Raw genomic sequence first — 6,568 nt, 5'->3', positions numbered from 1 at the left:
AGAAATAAGCCTTTTTTTTTTTTTTTTAATTTATTTGCTATTCTGGCGGGTGCAGTTAACATGGCTATCCAGTTACTGGTTACTGTCCCTGGCTGGGGTAAGGTCTGCAACTCTTCTCCCTCAGCCTTTGCTGTGCCGCTGATTGACTGCGTGAGCCTCCCTGTGAAACAGGGAGGGCATTTTGCTAAGTGGCAGAGATGGGAAGAGTTAGTTAGCGCCTGCCCTGCGTTTTGAGGCTGAGAAGTCTTCGATGAGCAGCGCTGCACATGCCCCATCAGGGTGACTGGAGCGCAGAGGGCTGAGAAAGGCAGGCATCTGGTTTCCTCATTATTTCTTTTCATGAATAATCCCTTGTCCTTGCACCCTGGACTCTGACAGCATTTAGAACATGCCGGGTGTGTGTTTTCCCCCCGCCCCCCCCTCCGAAACTTATTCATTTGGAGAGCGGTTAAACAATAGGTTTTTGTTTAAATCTTTACCAGTGAAATTGTCAGGAGAGATTTCCGCCCCCCTCTCCCCTCTATCCTCCTTTTGTCTCCTTCAGTCGTTGGGGTCAGGATCCGCCGCCAAACGGAGACCGCGGTTGCTTTTCCAGGCCCCAGATGCCAATATGTGGCAGCATCTGGCTGGTTGGCAGGCGCCGGGGCAGTGGTGCTGGCTGCGCCGCAGCCTGTCATGCGGCGGCGGCATTTGATGGGCGCCCTGCTTCTTTGAGAATATGGTCCCAACCAAGGAAACGGATAATAATTAAATCTACTAAGGGTGAATTATCGGGTCCGGCGGCTGCCGTCAGAAGCTGTGCTGACTCCCGGCCCTGTTTTTTTTTGTCCTCTTCGGCGGCATCTCGTGTAACCTTACCTTCTTGTGCTGTGAGCGTTTCGGGTGCCTTAAGGCATGGAGGTCCTTGAAAGAGAAATACAAATCACTAAAAATGTAGAGATAAAACCCTCTCCTTAGAGGCCATGTGTTTGGCATGGGAAACACATGATAACAGCTTGCTTTAGAAAGGTGACATTTCCACTGAAGGCTGAATAATAAAAAATGCATTCTAAAAGCCGAGCTTTTCTCTCTCTTCTGATATATTAGACTTTTGTAATGAAGACAGCTTCTGGGACCGGGGAATCTACTGCTTCCTTGAAATATATGTGTGGGAGCTCTCCCTGGCCCTAATGGGTGTCGCGTGTGGCTCCGGCTACATTAACGTTGCAAGCTCTATTAAAAGGGATTGTCGGTAGCCCTTCACATGCCATAAATCAAAGCTGTCTTTCCCTAACTTTGCTTTAGCTCAGGCTCGCCCATGTAGACAGACTTGCCCAGGGTTAAGTCACTTTTAATACTAAGATGGATAGAAAAGATTCTAATACGTGGTGGTTTGTTTTTTTTTTTTTCCTCCCTTTTAATTCAGAGCTTGTGGTGAAGGACTCTGGAGGGATGGGGAAGGAGGAGACAGCCAGGCAGCTTAAAGCGGCCTCTGAGGGTCATGTTGAGTCTGTGCTATTATGTTCCAGCGAGGAGAATAGCTTTATTGACAGACAGCTGCTTGACTCCTGCAGCCGTACAGTATTTGCTGCAGATCCGCATAAATACTGAGCCCGTGTTGACAAATTCCTCGTCAGTGCAAGGTAGTTAAACCTGCTTGTTTAATCATTTGTGTGCTCTTACCTCTGCAGCTCTGAAAAGAACGAGCCGCTGTTTTACAATACGATGCATGAGAAATCTGGAAATGCTCAGAGCTGTTTCACATGAGGTTTTCAGGGTGCCTTTTTATTCAGAACCTCTTAGAAATATAGTACTCTATTTTTTTATTATGGTTAATTCAGTTTTTCTTCTTTTTTTTTTTCTCTAAAAAAGGTGTAATTTTTGTTTTCAAATAAAAAATCTGGCAAGCTGGCTTTATAACACAGGTAGCAGACCTCTTGGCAGAACCTAGGTCCTGTCTGTGATATGCCACCAGCACCGGCACAGCCCCTTTAGGAGTCCCACACCTTGGTTTGCAGCACGTGCGCGGAGGCACGTGAGGATGTGTGTTTTGGTTTGGCTTTTCTGGCACAGGGGTATGGAACCTGTGGTACCGGTCGCCTCCTGCCCGTAGCTCAGGGGGTGGCTTTTTGACCTCCCTCCCTTTTCACAATAATATCCGCCTTCATACCAGCATACTATCTTGTCACATTGTTGGCCTCATCTCTGGAAATATAGTATCTAAAATTAAAGATTTGTTTCCGTTTTGGAAATTTCGAATTGACCTTTGTCACTTAAATAGGGAGAGAGTGGTGTAAGTCAGGGTTTCTGCCACACAATCAATGGGGAAAAAAAAGAGATGTCTTTTGAGACTTTCTTCAGACCCTCCTTACAGTGTAGTGTCTCTGTGGTCCTTTCAAAATGTTTCTGGTGTGTGAGTAATTTTCTAATCAAAAGGTTGAGGGGTGACCAAAAGAGAAGGCCTCACTGAAATGGGAACCTATTGTTTAGTCAGACAAAAACTTAAAACTAAAATGTCAAATCGGTATTTAGAGAGATCGGTCACTGTATGTTTATATTGCAGTGAAGGAGATGGACGTTTCTTTCAGGATAAGGCTGTGGATGCTTGAAGTCGTTGGCAACTGACAAACTGTCTATCCTATGGCTGTAGCTACTGACGGAGCTGAACCTGATGGTGCTGCTGGTTTTTGAGACTTTTTATCGGTTTCCCAGTAAGAGCAGGGAAAGCCAATGTTATCTGACAATTTTATTTTTTAAGTACTAATGTCAGTGCAAGACATCATTAGTTATAATGAAGATTTATACTTGTGTGATGCACACTTGTGAAAAATCCTGTGTATCCTATGGAAGGACACTTAGCCTGGTCAGCTATCTCTGATGAGGCTGCAGAGATCAGCACGTAGAAGAAATCAGGTTTCCATTGATTTCAGAGCATACAGGTGCTTTTTTGCATTGATTTAACTAAAAAAACCCAGCGTAAGTATACAGTCTTACAAGTATGGCACAGCTTTGCCTATTGACCAGGCCAGGCAGCCTCACTCGAAGCCTTAGGAGCCTGGACAGCTCCTACATTACTTCCAAGGGAATTGCCTCCTCCTCCTCTCTCTGTATGTATGCTTCTTGGGGGTTTTCCAATTATTAACCAAGTAATTTATTGAATGTTGTTTTTATCATTCATGTGATGGCAATTTTGACTCTCAGTTATTTTTCAGTCTTTTTCCAAGGGGACGTGGTTCTGACTTGCCTCCTAGCCACCGAAAGGGTGGTTTGCTGCAGAAACTTTGGCTTTCATTCCATTGAAGCGTTTTAAAAGCGCGTTCCCTTCTTTTTAGTACATCTGCATAGCTTGTTTGTTGAGGCCCAAGAGCTGTACAAGTTTATGTGGCTAATGAAAATATTTCCAGATGAATGAGAAATATTAAAAAAAACCCAACACCTTGAACATAATTAGAAGCTTTGGAAGTAATACAAACTCTTTTGGCTCAGGGCATAAGCCAACCTTCAGCTAGAGGTCTTTTTAAAAAAAACTTTCCTTCTGTCGTTCATCTTTCATCATTATAAGAGGAATAACAACCTATCTTTACATATAATTAATAAAATAGCTCAATTGGCCACTTAAATAATTTTTAAGTGCATGACAGCCACAAAGACCAACAGACAAGTTGGCCTTTTTGGGAGACTGAGGAAAGGTAACCGCAGAGATCTAGCATAGTCGGTTGAATTTGGAGTCCACCTTCAAAGCAGAGTCAGCCAGCTGACTGAAGATGGCTGAAAAGCAGGTCAGGTTTCTTCAGGTTTCCACCTTTCAACCCTGCTGTTGCTAATATGGCTGTTATCCCCGCTGTTTTTTTAAACAGGATTTTTGGCTGTAGGCTAACTTTTTTTGGTACAAAAACCAAAGCACCAGTGATTCCTGCCAGTAGTGGGGCTGGTATGGTCCCCATCCCAACCAAGCATGAAATGGACCTGCTGGAGAAGGACACCAAGCCAAAAGTCTGGTAGATGAGAGAAAGAATCCTGTTCTGTGTTCAGAGAGATACCACTATTTTGTCTTTATGTTGCGGTCTTGTACAACCCATGTGCAAGCCTGAAGGAAGGAGCATCCCCAGCCTCAGAGAACTGACAGTTCGAATAGCCTCATGTCAGAGGGCATGAAAAAATGGAGCTAAAGCCAGAGCATTTGGTACTATTGATCATGCTGGGACTGGGCACGTCAATCTCTCCTTTAGGTGCTTGATATTTACCAGATGCTTCCCAGCCCAGTGCTACGCTCACCCTAATAAGAAAGGTGTAGATGATTTATATCCAACACAATTTTCTCACTTGTTTTCTTTGTTCCTGAATAATGAAAAACCCAAATATGCTGGTGTCCAGGTGTCTCTGTGGTGGGAGTCTCGGGGGACGACGTACAGCGCATCTACCCTGAGCAGTGGGTGACCACAACCACAAGCACTCCAGGGAGGCCACCGAGATTGCCGCCATGTACACCTCTGCTGTCAGGAAGTCTGAGAGGTTTTCTAGCATGGGACGCAACGAGGCTCTCCTGCAGTCATCGGGGAGCGAGCGTTTTCTTGGATGTGCGCAGCTCATTTGTTACGAAGCAAGCTGTACTCCTGCTGTGCGTCTGTATGCACAATGCTTATTTATTACAGCCCTTAATCAGAGCTGGGTCAAATCCATCTAAGGAAAACATAAATGTGTTACAATGGATTTTTTAGTAATTAAAATTGTAACTCCTTCTCTGAAGTCTTGATTAAACAGCATTAAATGTCACAATGCTGTGAGAAATAGCCATTACCAACAAAAATCAAACCAGGTATAAACCGCTAAAGGAATTTTGCCTGGAGCGGTCAAATTTCAGTGCAAACACAAAGGGTCAACTTGTGACACTTGGCTCCTGTATTCTGCTCGTAAGCATCCCGGCGTATTTGCTTTGCTCTCTCTGTCTTTTTCCTCCTCTGTTCCCCTTTCCATATATCAGTGTCAGGGAGTTCAGACATCACAAGGGCCGGTGGGTTTTTTATTATTATTGTAGTGCCTAATGTGGAATTTCGCATGAGCAACACTCCTTCCTGTCGGTACTTGGAAACTCTTTTGTGTTACGTCCGTCCTTTCTTTGAAGTAATCGCTCAACTATTTCTAGCAATAAAATATTCCTCTCTAGCCCCATCGGATATGTTAGAAAGATTAGTGCAAGATCTGAAGGCCCTGTCCAGCTAAGTTCAACAAAACTTCCCTGGGCTTTAATGTTCTCCTTTTATTTCACTGCAGATATCGCCTGAGGACACGGTATAGGAAAAAGGCACCCAGATACTCTCCGATAGGCTCAAGCAATATACTCTATAGTGAGGCTGCACATCGTCTGAGTGACACAACTCACACGAGCGACCTGCCAAGGGACAGGAACATGAAGAACGGCAGTCTGTGCGTATCTACGTCCTTCTTCTCTATGTTTTTTAATTAACTTCAAAAACACTACACAGAAGATTTGCTGAAAACTTGTTAGGGTACTGGGAATGGGACCTGCCTCTTCTGTGGTCTGAAAAGGCGGCATGGTTCTTGTCTCTCCGCAGCTGGGAAACTGAGGAGAGAAACCATTCTCAGTAAGGCAGTTTAAAAACCTTATTTGGCACCTAAGATACACTTTGGGGGAGGGAAGGCTTTCCTAAGATATTTAAACATGTACCTGACTAATGATGGGAGAATTCGCTTCCTTTGCTCCCTGCTCAGGGACTAACATTAGTTGAAGTAGAGCTGAAACTCCCGACAACTGTTAAGAAAACTTTAAAGAATGGAGAAGTGACGCCCATACTGCTTTCCATGTCACCAGTTGCACCAGCTGGAAGTACACATGCAAACTGAACTTACTTTCAGCAGTTGCTTTGACCTGACTTTGGGAAGCAGGGAGTGAGTCTGTCGGAACTTGCTTGTGGAAAAAAACAACTCCTCGGGCCTTCAGAGGGGAACCAGCTCCTCCACGAGGTGAAGCCCTAGGGATGAAACTGCTTGTTCCTTGGCCTTTCTTTGGTCTTTCTTCAGCCGGACGGAGGCCGTAACTCCAGTTTGGGGAGGCTTTCCCCCATGCGGCAAAGTCTCTGCTCCTTGGGAAGGGGCCGTGCGTGGGCAGCTGCCCACGGCGGGGCCATCTGACTGTCCCACTCGCTGCCTTGCTCCATGCTGCTGTCTCCTGTGGCTTCGGCTCTAAAAAAAAGTTTACTTCAGTTTGAGGGTATTTTTGTGCACTACCTTTTTTTTTTGTTTTGTTTGTTTGACATCCCCCCCCCACCCCCCCCAGCCTCTCCTCATTATTATGGAAAATATAGGGTTGGTGGTAATTACTATCTGAGTATGAATGGGAGCAGAAGTGGGCATAGCCTGCACTGGCCTTTCTTTGACAAGGTATAACTTTCTTCTGAATTTCTGTGTTAATTAATGCTTATTTAAAAACCACTTTAATTGGCAGTAAACACCTCAACTTTTTGTACTCATTAAAATGCACCCATTGATGTGTGATGGATTTTTTAAAGCTTAATTAACTTTCTTCCTGTATATATAACCTATAATAATGACAAATACTGGAAACTGCCTT

This window comes from Aptenodytes forsteri, unplaced genomic scaffold (assembly GCF_000699145.1).
Source record: "Aptenodytes forsteri isolate BGI_AS27 unplaced genomic scaffold, ASM69914v1 Scaffold195, whole genome shotgun sequence".
NCBI lineage: Eukaryota > Metazoa > Chordata > Aves > Sphenisciformes > Spheniscidae > Aptenodytes > Aptenodytes forsteri.
The sequence above is the reverse complement of the archived record's forward strand: the minus strand, read 5'-3'. Positions refer to the sequence as shown.